Source organism: Schistocerca nitens, chromosome 2, assembly GCF_023898315.1.
Source record: "Schistocerca nitens isolate TAMUIC-IGC-003100 chromosome 2, iqSchNite1.1, whole genome shotgun sequence".
Lineage (NCBI taxonomy): Eukaryota > Metazoa > Arthropoda > Insecta > Orthoptera > Acrididae > Schistocerca > Schistocerca nitens.
Genome location: NC_064615.1, coordinates 687,007,749 through 687,023,105, shown reverse-complemented (window position 1 = coordinate 687,023,105; position 15,357 = coordinate 687,007,749). Strand labels below are relative to the sequence as shown.

Sequence of the window (15,357 nt, the reverse complement as noted above, 5' to 3'; positions counted from 1 at the left end):
GCAAAAGATGGCAGACAAGGCTTGGATTGTGGCAGAAGACGTCGTGGAAGACATCCGGACAACAAAAGGAAAATTACTGAAAGCATCGACCACAACCAACCATCGAGCATTCCAGAATGGACCAGCAAAATCGATGTGCAAGCGTTGCCAAGGGGAAGTGGCTTTCGGCCATGCAAAGAATTTCCGCGGCGGTGCGGATTGTTGTTCGGCACACGCCACGCAAGAGGAGCACATATTTGTAATCGCAGCATCGATTCCGAACCAAGTACAGTGCTGACGAGCAAGTTGTTTCGTACGCACTATACCCCAATGTCCTTGGTGAAGAAGCTTTAAGACAGAGGACTGTAACGAACGTGGGACTACGACTCGGGATTGATCATTATCGGAACGCAACAACAAAACACCACGTCGTACAAAAAGTCTCTCCTTGTGAGCAAAAAAACGGCGAACCAAAGGATCTGCGATCCGTGACTTTGACAAGGGCCATTGCGTAGCAACAAAACGCAAAACAGTAGCAAGGACAGGGTCAGCAGCTGTGGCTGTAGCTACACGACGAAAATCAATCGGAAACGATGCGACCACGTCATCGGCTTCCGAATCAATGAACATGCAAGCAAGTTCGGAAGAATCGAATGCTTTATCCTCAGCAACAGGCAAATGGGACAACGCATCAGCGTTTCCGTGCTTAGCAGTGGACCGATACAAGATATCGTAGCGGTACTGCGAGAGAAAAAGTGACCAGCGAATGAATTTCTGCGCTGTACGTGGAGGTACAGGCTTGTTCGGATGAAAAAGCGATGTCAAAGGTTTGTGGTCCGTGATGATGGTAAAGTGACGACCATACAAGAAGTCATGGAACTTGGTAACACCAAACACGAGAGCTAAAGCTTCTTTCTCTATTTGTGAATAATTTCTTTGCGCAGATGAGAGCAATTTGGACGCAAAGGCAATAGGGCGATCATGCGAGCCATCTTTGTGCGCAAGCACAGCACCGATCCCGAAATCCGATGCATCTACCATCAACAAAAGGGGTTTCTGGGGATCGAATGGCGTAAGGCAAGTATTTGAAAGTAACGCCGATTTCAACTGGCGAAAGGCGCGTTCGCATTCCGTCGTCCAGACGAACGGAACACCTTTACGGCGTAAGCGATGAAGCGGAGCTGAAATGGAAGAAGCATTGCGCACAAACCTGTTTGGAGTTAATGCTAAAAGAAAGCAGGTGTGGATGCACACCCGAATGGCAGTCTTTTGAAGCGATACAAGCCAAGATGCGTGTTTACCACCAAGACGCGCTGGGATTCTTCGTCCACAGGTAGTTGCAAGTACGCATCTGCTAGGTCCAATCTTGAAAAATATTTTCCCGGGCACAGTTTGTCAAAAAGATCTTCCGGGCGGGGCAAAGGAAAAGTAGCAGTCACAAGTTGTGGATTCACAGTTGCCTTGAAGTCCACACAAAGTCTCAATTTTCCGGAAGGTTTTGGCAAAATTACTAAGGGTGAGGCCCAGAGAGAAGCCTGCACACGTTCAATTACACCTTGAGATTCTAAATCGTGTAATGTTCTGGCGACCTCATCACGCAATGCGTGGGGAACATTGCGCGCCCTGAAAAATTTCGGTTGCGCGTTGTCTTTCAGTTCCAAATGTGCAGCATAATTCTTAGCGCAACCAAGGCCCGGTGCAAAAATGTCTGCAAATTCTTCACAAAGACTAGAAACACTGGCGGAAGGCACAGTCTGATTCACAGATAGAACCTGATTTACTATAGACAAATTAAACAATTGAAACAAATCTAAACCAAACAAGTTCACTGCAGTAGAAGAACGAAGAACGTAAAATGACACAAGTTTTGTTTGTCCCTTGTATGTTGCAATAAGGCTGCACTGTCCTAATACAGGTATATGCTGTCCTGAGTAACTAGTTAACTTAACCTTTGCGGCACGCAATGGCGGTTGGCCCAGTTGTATGTACGTGTCGTGATTGAGCAATGAAACTGCAGCTCCGGTATCGAGCTGGAATGGTATCACTTTGCCTTCAAAGTCCAGGTCCACAAAAAGTTTATTGTCCTGTTGACGACAAGAGCGACTGTCACTTGCAATTTGAACTGATACAGGTACAGAAGCACTTGCGACTTTACGGGAATTCCGGCGACGTCGACGCACACTTTTGGTGGGACGAACACAGTCACTGTTAGCTAAAGTGTCACTGGACGGGTGGGAATGAACTACATGAATGTCCATGGGTGAAGGTCCACGAGCCTGATTGTCCTGGGTTTTATTCCGGCGCGAAGCAAAAGGCCTGGAATTATTGTGATTGTCTGATCGAAGCTTTTGCTGGCAAACACTTTGTACATGTCCTTTCTTTTGACAGTAAAAGCAAATAGCTTGGCGTGACGGGCAATTTTCACGCGAATGTCTAGTTGCACACCTCGGGCATGATTTCACTGCAGTTGCTTGCTTACGCGGCGCACGTGTTTGCGAGCTAGGCTGCCGCTGCTGTGCGGACGGGCGCGAGGGCCGTGTAGCGTCCCGGGCAGCGCGGCCGGCGGGCCGGTTAATGTGACACACGGCTGGCGAAGTTTCAAATGATTCCTGAGCAAAGTCAAGTGTGTCTTGCCTATCCAATATGTCTATCACTTGTTGAAGGGAGGGATTAACTAGTTTCAAAATCTGTTCCCTTATGCGAACATCAGAAACGTTCTGTGCTATTGCATCACGCACCATAGTGTCTGAATAAGGAAGTCCACAGTCACATTCAAATGCACACTCCCTAGTAAGTCCTTGCAAAGTTGCAACCCACTCCCTATTAGTCTGACCGGCCGTACGTTTTGTACGAAAGAACGTATACCTTTTTGCAACTACATTTACTGTTTCTTTGAAATAGGCATCTAAAGCAGACAAAATTTCCTCGTAGGTCAGAGTTGCTACGTCGTGTCGGGGAAATAATTTCACTATCACACGGTAGGTAGACACACCGACACAAGAAAGCAAAAACGGCTGCCGCTCATTACCTTGAATTCTGTAGGCTGCTAGATGGAAGGCAAATTGTCGGGACCATTCAGTCCACGACTCTTGAGCTGCGTCGAAACTACGAAACGGAGGTGCTACAGCGTTTGGAGGCAGCGGTAGCGAAGAAGCGGCGGCTGCCGCATCGGTTTGCAGCGCACTTTGACCCTGGACGAGCTGTCCAAGGGCTTCCAATAACGCCTGCGTCTGCTGATTCTGCAAGCGAAAAAATTCGGACAGTACATCTGGAGATTGTGGCGAAGCCATGACACAAACGAATTAAGACAAACTCTTTTACTCGTCGCCAAATAATGTTGTGTCTTGTTCATACAGCATAGACACAATGAGGTAGCTAGGTGCACGCTAAACTAACGCAGACGGGCTTGAAGTTCTGGAACATGAGACTTATTAATGAATAAGAAGAAAAGTACGTATCGTTTTAATACTTATCTTTAATTCTCTTGTTGGAATACATCTCTCTTGAATATTAGTAAGCTATAAGCACTGATACAAATGGCGCCTTGCTAGGTAGTAGCTATGGACTAAGCTGAAGGCTATTCAATCTGTCTCTCGGCAAATGAGAGGAAGACTTGGTAGGTCTAGTCGCAAGCAATGTCGTCCGTACAACTGGGGCGAGGTCTAGTCCGTGTCTTGTGACCTGCCATGTGGTGGCGCTAGGTTTGCGATTACACAGTGGCGACACGCGGGTCCGACATGTACTAAGGACCGCGGCCGATTTAAGTTACCACCTAGCAAGTGTGGTGTCTAGCGGTGACACCACAGTGCCCATAGAATTTTGCCCTTCTTTTTCTGATATTGCCTGTAATTGTCTCTGCCTGTTTGTACAATTCCCTTGTTGGTCTCTTTATCCAGATCCCCTGTCTCTGAACTGGCCCATAGATCTGTCTCAGAATTTTCCTCTCTTGCTTTTCCATTTCCTTGATTTTAGTTCTTCCTCTGATTACTGTTGTTTCTGAGGCATACAAGGCCTCAGGTAAGACTACTGTTTTGTAATGTCTTAAATTGGCATTGACGGAAATATTTCTTTTATTGTAATGGTTCCATGTAAGTCTGTGTGATTTTTGTAGTTTTGTAACCCTTTCTTCATTGGCTGTTGAATTCAGCCCTGTTTTCTGTATAATCTCTCCCAGGTATTTAAAACTTTCTACTTGTGTTATCTTTCCGTACTTTGTTATCAATGGGCTTCTGTCTGTAGATTTTGTGTCCACGTACTGGGTTTTTTCATATGATAATTGTAGTCCTGTTCTGGCTGCGATTTCATGCAATATCTCTAGGGCTTCTCTGGCTTCTTTTCTGTCATTTGTAATGATGGCTATATCGTCGGCAAAGGCCAGGCATTTTATGTTGACGGTTCTATTTTTCTCTCTCCCCATCTTTACCCAATGACTCCTTTGTCCCACGTCCTGATTATTTTCTCTAAAACAGCGTTAAATAAGACGGGTGACAGGCCATCTCCCTGTCTCACTCCTGTCTTGATTTCGAAAGATCCTGAGATCTCGCCCATGAACTCCACTTTTGACTTTGTATTTGTTAATGTTTCCTGAATTAGTTTTCTGGTCTTATTGTCTACCTTCATTTCTTCTAGTGTATTAAAAAGTGTTTCTCTGTCTATGGAATCGTAAGCCATCTAGAAATCAACAAATGTTACTGTGGTGTTTCTGGACTTTCTCGTTGTTAATAATGTTCTCAGACACCAGATCTGCTCACTGCATGATCTTCCCTTCCTGAACCCTCGTTGGTATTCTCCGATCTGTGGATCTATTTGAGGTTCTAGGCGATTTAACAGAGCTTTTGATAGAATTTTGTATGCCACCGGCAGTAACGAAATTCCTCTATAGTTATTAGGGTCTGTTTTGTCTCCTTTCTTGTGGAGGGGATGTATTAGGACTGACTTCCATTCTTCTGGTATCTTTTCTGTTTCCCAGATGTTTTTGATTATACTATGAATTTTGGGTGTAATGTTTACATGGTCTAATTTCCCTTTCCTGTGCTATCTACCTTTTAATACTAAATTTTTCAGAATCGTGGTAAGACTTTGCAAGTATAATTGTTTCATACTGAATCACACCCCAAAGTCCTTAACCAGGCTTGCTAAGGTATTAGTCTAGCTTTTTCAGATGATTTTAGCATGTAATTTTAATGTAATAAACTGAGTTAATTGTGATTCTGCCTTAATTTTGTACTTAATTGAATAAACTGTAGTTTTCAGTGTAAATATTTTTCGTAATTTCTGTGTAGGTTAATAATTTCATATGTACATTAATGTCAGTTTAATGTTAGAACAAATGAAAGTAGTTATTTGTGATTGCGCTCTATAGCTAAAATACTTAATATTGTGCACTGTGATAACTTTGAGAAGAAATTAGTATCGTAAGCAGAAATCTTGCGTAGAAATGTGTGGACAGTAGTGAACAAACAAACCTATTGTCTTGAAGAAGGTCTTGTGCAGTTGAAATCTGATAGTGTCAATAAACGCAGATGCAAAATACTTGAAAAATAACATCTGTTAAAACCTTCATTTGTATAGAAGATCCATTGTTAGTAGTAACTTTCCCAGATTCTTTTCTTCTGCAAAACATTATTTTACGGTGAAAAGTTTCAGAATGATCACGGAACCGGCTCAAAAGTAAAACTATAAGGTATCAAAACCAGAAAGCAATAAATTTTTTACGAATTAAAGGAAAGTAGATTTCATTCGACATTTATTGACTGTCGCTTGACATGTTTGCCCACTAAAGATCGTAGCAAGAGAACTGCACACCACTTCTGACACATGGTGGGAATAATAATACTGCCTTGGCCGACATTTTACGAATTAGGTGTCAGGCTTATCAAGCATAATAGCAGGCGACTAATCAACAGTACGTTAGCGATTCTAAAAAGGAAATATCAGATCAAATGTAGCTAATTTCAGTGTTGTTAAATTCATGATTGATGGTATTTCACTTTTCTCATTCTTGTTGAATTTATGACGGTACAAACTTCCAGAGATGCAATGTACATGTTTCTCGTAGTCACATCACAATTTAATTTCACTTAGGAAAGGGATCGTACAGTGTAATCAAGGACATCTGTTCGCCCCACACGTTTACTCTGTGTATACGTAAACACGTAAGCAAATACACTTTCATGTGCAGTAAGTTTCATATTTTCTGCTGCGACGTATCTTTCCTGGATTTAACTGGATTTAGTTGGGCATAAAAATAACTAATGATGACCGAACAAGAGAGGATGTAAAATGTAGACTGGAAATGGTAAGAAAAGCATTTCCGAAAAAGACAAATTTGTAAAATCCAAAGTAGATTTAAGTGTTAGGAAGGCTTTGTTGAGACGTTTACCTGGCGTGTAGCCATGTCTGGAATTTAAACTTGGACGATAAACAGTTTGGGGAAGAAGAGAATACAAGATTTTGAAATGTGGTGCTACAGAAGAATGCTGAAGATTTGAGGGTTAGATCGATTGACTAATGAAGAGGTACTGAAGACAACCGGGGAGAAACTTATTTGTACCACGACTTGACTGAAAGAAGGGATCGGTTGATAGTACACGTTCTGAGGCAGGATGTAGGCTGCGGTAGTCATTCAGAGATGAAGAGGCTTCATAGGATACAGTAGCATGAAGAGCTGCATCAAACAAGTCTTCGGACTAGAGACCACAACAACAACAACAAAGTTGAAACTAGTTCCCATTCCTCGATTCTGACCAAACTTATCGGAAGATTTGTCTAGGTAGTAAGGCAAGTGCCGGAACTAGAAATCCTAAATATTCCCGACTGGGGACTCTGCCCCATAACCAGATCTCCTGGTACTTGGTCGCTTACTGTACCCTGGATTATTACTCGAACAGCCCACTACAACTAGGAAACGAAATAAACAAATAAATAAAAAGTGTATTTTACAGGCCCTGAATTTATACGTAGGAGTGTAGGCGCGCTGTACATATGAAGTAAGCCATTGATTTTCTCTTATCTCACACACTTAAACAAATACTTAAATACGCAATGCCTCTTCATATCTTTGTCTGGGAAATAGTGCCTAAAAGTAAATTAAAAATACCTACTGCCAACTGGTTGCGAGAAATATTTTCGAGAGGCTGGAAATTCTCTAACAAATATGCCAGCTACCAGCCCGCCTGGTATTTAGTTGAATAAAACTGAACTCTACAAAGAGAAACATATTAAAAGAAAAAGACCAAATGACAAATACCTGCAGTCCCCGGTTGCCTATGAAGGTTTACGTAAGCCTTTCCTTTGTTCTCAGGCAAGTGTTGCAACTGAAACTCTCATCTCGAATATTCTGAAATGCGACCCTTTCAACCCGACTGTCAACGCGCCGTGGAAAATTTGTATTAAATTTAAAGGGGTAATACATACTTGTTTTACTTCTTACAGGTTTTTTAATTTTTTAATTTTAATTTTATTTCATGCTTTTTAAACTTTATATTTTCCTGGTAGACAGGGTATGATCGACGCTCTATCCCCACATTCACACAAATATCTTCCAGAACGAAACACGAAATTTCGACGCGAGATCTTTTTAACTTATGCGATTTACGTGTTTACTTTTTAATTCATACATACATTCATTGACTATGTTTTAGTACACATTTAGTCAAATTTGGTAACATAAGCAATAAGACGTATCGATAATTCTAAATCAAATAGGAAGAAAGTGGGCTGCCACTGCACTCTGTGGCAAAAGGCTGCCTTAACTATTAGGACAAAATAATTTGATTTAGTACTGAATTGTAGACCACAGAAAGAACTACAGAAAAGTCTGCAAGAGCAGATGTTTATCTTTTTCAGTTGAGTCAACAATCTTCCTTTTTCTGCTTTGTAGGTGCTAAGACAGGGGACTCTAAAAGTCTAAATATCATCATTATTGGTCAAACATAAAAGATAAACATATGTTCTCGTGGACTTTTGAGCTCTATTATCTGGTACTACATAACTTGATGTAACTCTTACGTATGACATAGCATATATGAAGAGAGCGCTCTAGCGGAAACATTTTTACTTAATTTAAACGGCTGAGCAGACTTTCATGGAACGTAGCTAAGAACCATCCCGATTAAAATCGTTTTAAAATCGGACCTATCGATGCCACAGACAGATACACACGTTAAAATTATAACATCCCCCTCTTTGCGTCGTCGATTACAAATGGTCTACACAATGACGATGAAAACTTCGCTCTGGCAGCACGATAATATTCCTGGTCGCATAGTAACGAATGCAAGTAGATTTTGGCAGAAACTTGCTCCTGGCACTCTTTATTGTTCCTTAGAATGAGAAAAAGTACTTCAGAAGAAATCGTTGTCATGGCATACAAGGAGAGAGCCAAACTTCATCAAACAAGGAAACTGCGTTTATGAAAGTAAACATTCCACAGATGACTATTATCAACTGTGCCCAACAGGAAAGGAATTCTCATTGAGTTCCCCACTCTTACACTTTATCCATTTATTCCTTCTGATGTAATTGGTGTCAAAGTGTACTTTCTTCTAAAAATTATAGTCAATGTCATGTTTGTATGTTATCGTATTTCAAGCATTCTTCATACTCTGTTATTTACATTAGCTTGTACCACTCACTACGTTTATCCCTTATTCAAACTCACCATTCTAAATAGTAAGTGTATGTTGGTTGTCATATCATTCGGCACATAGACCCAACATAACATGAGAGGTATTGGTACATGAAATACTCTGTAGATGGGGGGACAGCTTTTGTTTTCGAATTTTGTTCCATTTGTGACCAATTATCTTATTGTTCACTAGTTCGGAAATTCCAAGACCACATTCGTTACGATATTTGGTGTCAATACCTATACCTAAAATTGTAATGATGTCTCCGCAATATCGAAATATAAGTAACTATACCAAAACACCTGTAACGTTCCAATAGCTTTTGCTTTTGTTTTCCTTTAATGTAAAAAAAGTATTCAGAATAGACGATGAAATACGGAAATTGTATTATGTTTGCACTTGCTGCGTTACCGGTAAAATTAGGTAGAGCAGTAAATAGTAATGGATAAAAATTCCAACAGAATAAAAATATCTTTAACATAAATTTACGCTATATACACACTAATCCAAACTTTTCCTTATAGACAAAACCTCCCACTGTGAATACAAGAAAAATATTGGCATTATACTACGTTTGCATCAACTTACTTGAGTATAACTTCAAACACAGAAGTGAGGTACAAGGGACAAATGCTCCACCAACAGTTATCAGATGCAATGAACAAGAAGTAATATATTTGTGTTCAGATTAGTCTGTCCCCTTCTCGTCAGCTTGCGACAATTGCCAAGTACAGGAACTCCCCTTGAGCTGAGCCGCTACTTGGGTACTAATTAAGGAAGAATTTGCCCACAATTGCTACGCTATGGAAGGGAGTCACCAGATGCTCAGAAGTTTACTATCTCAGACATGGAAAATGTTCTTGAAAAATACTGTTTTTTAGTCTTTAATGTCTTTCAATTCCCTTAATTTCGTTCACATACCTGCAGTACTCAAACAGCTTATCCAATGTATAGGGTACACACTTTCTGCAGACGAAATCTGATGTGTTGATTATAGACTGCGAATTGTAATACTTTTTACTATGGGATATGTTTCCTTTACAACAAATTGACAGTAATGATTTTGAATCTTACTCAACTTGTATATAAAGGTTAATATTTTCCCCATGACATTCGAAAGTTCCGACACCGATACTTTAATATTGTATGCTGTACTGTGAAACAATCTATAGCGAAAAAAATTTACTAGTACTTACTCGTGACAATAAATCGGAAAGTTCTTAAGCGTTGAAGCTTCGCAGAAGTGCTAGGGAAAATCCAGTGCAGAGACTACAGTAAAAACTCTTTGCCCCGTGGAAAGCGTTTTAGTGTTACAAGTCGGAGATCGTACGTTCCTATATACGATACAAGAAATGCTACGTCACTTCCTCCCATACGCATTTCAGGAAGTTATCGTGTGTGTGTGTGTGTGCGAATTCCTAAGGGACCAAACTGCAGAGGTCATCGGTCCCTAGACTTACACACTACTTAAACTAACTTATGCTAAGAACAACACACACACACCCATGCCCGAGAGAGGACTCCAGCCTCCGGCGGGAGAGGCTGCACAATCCGTGACATGACGCCACAAACCGCGCGGCCACTCCGGTCGGCAAGAAATTATCTATGAAAAACTTAGAGCTTACAAGAAGTTTCTTTCGTGATACACTCAAAGGTGGCTGAACCACTGACGCTGCAGATGAAGAAAGGTACTTACCACTAACGAGATTCCACTGCTGTCAAACGACCTAGAGCCCATAAACTTATATAGTTTAAACTAAATCGGTCTGCTTAGTAAAGCAAGTTAAAACAACTGCCTTCTCGACGCGCGGAAGGCAGTGCGCCAGTTGCCAGTGATTCAGATTGGCCCAAGGCCTTATCAGGTGTGTCCGGCGCCGTCCCCCCTCCAACAGCCACGTCCTACCACTCCCCTCCCGCCAGGCTAGTGAAGGACGACTTATTCTGAATGTGAAGTCAAAACAACACCCATTGCATTTATAATGGCAGCGCTCAGGAGGAACAACGTAATGTCGCATCGCTACTACACTGACGAGGCGGTAATATCATGAGACTGCAGCCCGCTTCCCTGACAACATCTGATGTTAACATGCTCTCACTGGGCATATTTATTTTGTAGATCATGCATTTCTGTTACTGACTTTTAGAGCTGCGTGGCTCAGTCGGTGAAAAGATCGATTTGTCTGTCTGTCTGTGTGTCCGACATTTAAAAACACTTCTCCTCAGGAGAAAAGAGAACCACTTGTATGAATATCAAGAACTCAGATGCAAACCCACTTCTAAGCAAAGAGGAGAAAGCAGAAAGATGGATGGAGTATATAGAGGGTCTGTACAAGGGTAATGTACTTGAGGACAATATTATGGAAATGGAAGAGGATGTAGATGAAGATGAAATACGATACTGCGTGAAGAGTTTGACAGAGCACTGAAAGACCTAGGCCGAAACAAGGCCCCCGGAGTAGACAACATTCCATTAGAACTACTGATAGCCTTGGGAGAGCCAGCGCTGACGAAACTCTACGATCTGGTGAGCCACGTGTATGAGACAGGCGAAATACTCCCAGACTTCAAGAAGAATGTAATAATTCCAATCCCAAAGAAAGCAGGTGTTGACAGATGTGAAAATTACCGAACCATCAGTTTAATAAGCCACGGCTGCGAAATACTAACACGAATTCTTTACAGACGAATGAAAAAACTGGTAGAAGCCGACCTCGGGGAAGATCAGTCTGGATTCCGTAGAAATGTTGGAACACGTGATACTGACCCTACGACTTGTCTTAGAAAATAGATTAAGTAAAGGCAAACCTACGTTTCTAGCATTTGCAGACTTAGAGAAAGCTTTTGACAATATTGACTGGAACACTCTCTTTCAAATTCTGAAGGTGGCAGGGGTAAAACACAGGGAGCGAAAGGGTATTTACAATTTGTGCAGAAACCAGATGACAGTTATAAGAGTCGAGGGGCACGAAAGGGAAGCAGTGGTTGGGAAGGGAGTGAGACAGAGTTGTAGCCTCTCCCCGATGTTATTCAATCTGTATGTTGAGCAAGAAGTAAAGGAAACAGAAGAAAAATTCGGAGTAGGAATTAAAATCCATTGAGAAGAAATAAAAACTTTGAGGTTCGCCAATGACAATTCTGTCAGAGACAGCAAAGGACCTGGAAGAGCAGCTGAACGGAATGGACAGTGTCTTGAAAGGAGGATATAAGATGAACATCAACAAAAGCAAAACGAGGTTAATGGAATGTAGTAGAATTAAATTACATTAGGAAATGAGACGCTTAAAGTAGTAAATGAGTTCTGCTATTTGGGGAGCAAAATAACCGATGATGGTCGAAGTAGAGAGGATATAAAATGTAGACTGGCAATGGCGAGGAAAGCGTTTTTGAAGAAGAGAAATTTGTTACATCGAGTATAGATTTAAGTGCCAGGAAGTCGTTTCGGAAAGTATTTGTATGGAGTGTAGCCTTGTGTGAAAGTGAAACGTGGACGATAAATAGTTTAGACAAGAAGTGAATAAAAGCTTTCTAAATGTGGTGCTACAGAAGAATGCTGAAGATTAGATGAGTAGATCACATAACTAATGAGGAGGTACTGAATAGAATTAGGGAGAAGAGCCATTTGTGGCCCACTTCGACTAGAAGAAGGGATTGGTTGGTAGGATTTGTTGTGAGGCATCAAGGGATCACCAATTTAGTATTGGAGGGCAAGGTGGAGGGTAAAAATCGTAGAGGCATACCAAGAGATGAATGCACTAAGCAGATTCAGAAGGATATAGGTTGTAGTAGGTACTGGGAGATGAAGAAGCTTGCACAGGGTAAAGTAGCATGGAGAGCTACATCAAACCTGTCTCTGGACTGAAGACTACAACAACAACTATTCTCAGGAAAGTGTATACTTATCAAGTTGAAATTCATGTCACACACAGGGGGTCTATGCTCCATTGGCGAAGTAAAAGACTGGAACTTCTAAGTCAATGAAATCGATAGATACGGCTATTTATGTTACAGACTTTAAGACGGCAAACTCATTCGTCAAAGCCCATAGGGTACTTCCCTTTGCTTTAAAATCATGATAATTGGCGAACAAAAAAGGTTCACTGTACAACCAAACGAAAAGATCCGAAAGCTGTAAGTCTGTAATTATGTCACAGGAGTATATATATATATATATATATATATATATATATATATATATATATATATATATATATATATATATATATATTCTTATCTGACTCTCTGTTCGTTCGTTTGTATGTTAAGATCCGTTTTTCTTAGAGACGAGTAGACGTTTTAAGTTAAAATTTATGTTACGTATTAAGGCCTTATGTCCCTTGGTGGTGTAGGAAATTGTAGCTTCTAAGGCAGTGCAGTCCATATGTCACATATTTTGATACTCGTAAACTCACCCATCAATACCTACGAGATACTTCTCGTTGGCCTATAATCTTGAAATTTGTCACGACGCAAGGTTTCAAAGTACAACCAAAGGAAAAATCAAAAAACTGTTGATTTGTAATGAAGTATCGCGAGAAAAGTATTTCTTCTGTCGTTCGTTATCGGACGTCCAACTTCAAATTAAAATAATCAGCAGTTCTGCATCCAGGGTGACTGGGTCGCAATGGTTAAAGTCAAACAGCAGACAAGAAATGACTTTATTCCTAATATGACGCGTTTCAGAATTTATCCGTCATCCGATATCCAGAAGCGATTAGTGCACGTAGATATGGTGTTTCACATACAACTTGAAACGCTATATGTGCGTGATCTGTTATTGTTTGTTGCACATACAACATGAAACGACCTATCTACCTGCAATAATCGCTCCTGAATATCTGATGATGGATAAATTCCTAAATGCATCATATGAGCAACGAAGTCATTCCGTGCCTCATGTTTGACTTTTACCATTGCGACCCAGTCATTATTCTAATAATGGTCACGTGCCTCCTTCATGACTTTTTCACGTTTATGTTATTGAAATTAAAACATTCTCGAAGACCTTGAAATCCCTGGAACCGATATCTTCTAGGTATCAATAGGCCTGTGCTGCATTCATATTTTCTTATTCACTATCGAAGTCAATATTCTTCATAAGAAGTGCTGTCGGACGTATATCCTGTTTCACATGTATGTGCCGGCAATGTTGTATCCATCGTGTTCGGTTTATATTGTTGGGCAGGAATCTGTCCCGTTCCTCCAGTTTCATTCATTTCTTCATCTTGGTTCATTTCGTCCGATTCATTAGCCCAGTTTGTGTGTTCATTATCTCTCGATGTGTCCTTTTCTGCATTTCTATTCTCAGGGAGAACCTTCTCTGCATCACATTTTGCTATCAGCTTCAATCTTTCGTGAGACAAATGGTCCGGTGACGTGGGCCATGGTGTACTTGATTTGGCTTGTAATGGGTCAGATGCACGCATACTCATAACCAGATTACTATGTGGTTCTTCATGTAGTTTGTTGCTAGTCTACTTTTTCCCGCAAGGGCGGTGCCAGTTGTTCAGCACCATTGTGAGCCAGTCTCCTCTTATTATGCTTCCTTGCAGGACTGCTTCTTGGGCAAATTTCAGCATCTTCCATTGCCTCGTATGTTTCTTGCGCTCGGTCCTGTTCTCTGACAGGTGGTAGCTCTATTTCCTTGTTTTCTGGAGTCAAATGTTTCAAATGGCTCTGAGCACTATGGGACTTAACTTCTGAGGCCATCAGTCCCCTAGAACTTAGAACTACTTAAACCTATCTAACCTAAGGACATCACACACATCCACCCGAGGCAGGATTCGAACCTGCGACCGTAGTGGTCGCGCGGTTCCAGACTGTAGCGCCTAGAACCGCTCGGCCACCTCGGCTGGCTTTCTGGAGTCAGCTCCTTCTGAGGGACTGTAGTCGGTTCCGGGGTTGCTTACGTCCATTTTCAATTCATTGTCGTTAGCAACGTCATCCTGGGTGGCGTCAGGAGCGTGACGGGTATGGAGTTGTCCGGCGGCTGCCGCTACATAAGTTGGAGGCAAAGTAGACGTAGCAGGGGGTCTCACTGCTTCGCCCGCAGGTAGCTGGGCCACTCGGCGTTGTATACACTGCAAGCGGACATGGCCTGTACCGCCGCACGACGCGCTGGTTCTTGGTTGCCCATCATATCTTACTACAGCACGATAACCACAAACATTTATATACGAGGGTATGTGCTTGTGTAAATCGACTCGCAGATGACCAATACCATTCAAGACGGGGAACTTGTGAGAAGCAGACCAATTTTCTGCAATATTACTATTCTCCCATAAGGAGCCATCACTGAATTCATCTGCTCTTCGGTGATTTCATACACGATGCTGCTCACAATTGAAAGGTGAATACCTACGATATCCTCAAACGAAATTTTCACAACTTCCTCTAGCCATGTCTCAATTTCAAATGAATTCCGTTTCTGAACTTTCTATCAGACACAAATTTTAACGTGTCTCTTCTGTTGGGCTGATTCATCTCTCCATCTAAAATGACTCCATCAAGTGTCTCAAATAACGCAGCTAACTACTGCAACAGGCGCTTGACTTTCCGTACGGAGCACAGCAAACCGCAGCGCACAAAACAGCACGTGCCGGACGTCAGCTCACTACGGCCGCCAAAAGCCGACTGTGAACCGTTTGGTCACAACGGCCGGCGGATACTTGCATATTACTTTATTTATTGTACATTATGGAATGGCTTTAAGAATTGTTGTTGCTGATTGCGGCATATTTTCTGTTTTTTT

The 15,357-nt window shown here is 41.6% G+C and overlaps 1 protein-coding gene across 1 annotated transcript in view; it reads right to left on the bottom strand.

Moving 5' to 3' along the window:
* The window catches only part of LOC126236837 (uncharacterized), a 34,998-nt gene extending 24,556 nt beyond the window's left edge, over positions 1–10,442 (bottom strand). Inside the window, exon 1 of the mRNA XM_049946438.1 lies at positions 10,306–10,442. The gene's annotated coding sequence lies outside the window, so the exon portion shown is untranslated. The remainder of the gene's footprint in view (positions 1–10,305) is intronic.
* Between the last annotated feature and the right edge of the window lie 4,915 nt (positions 10,443–15,357).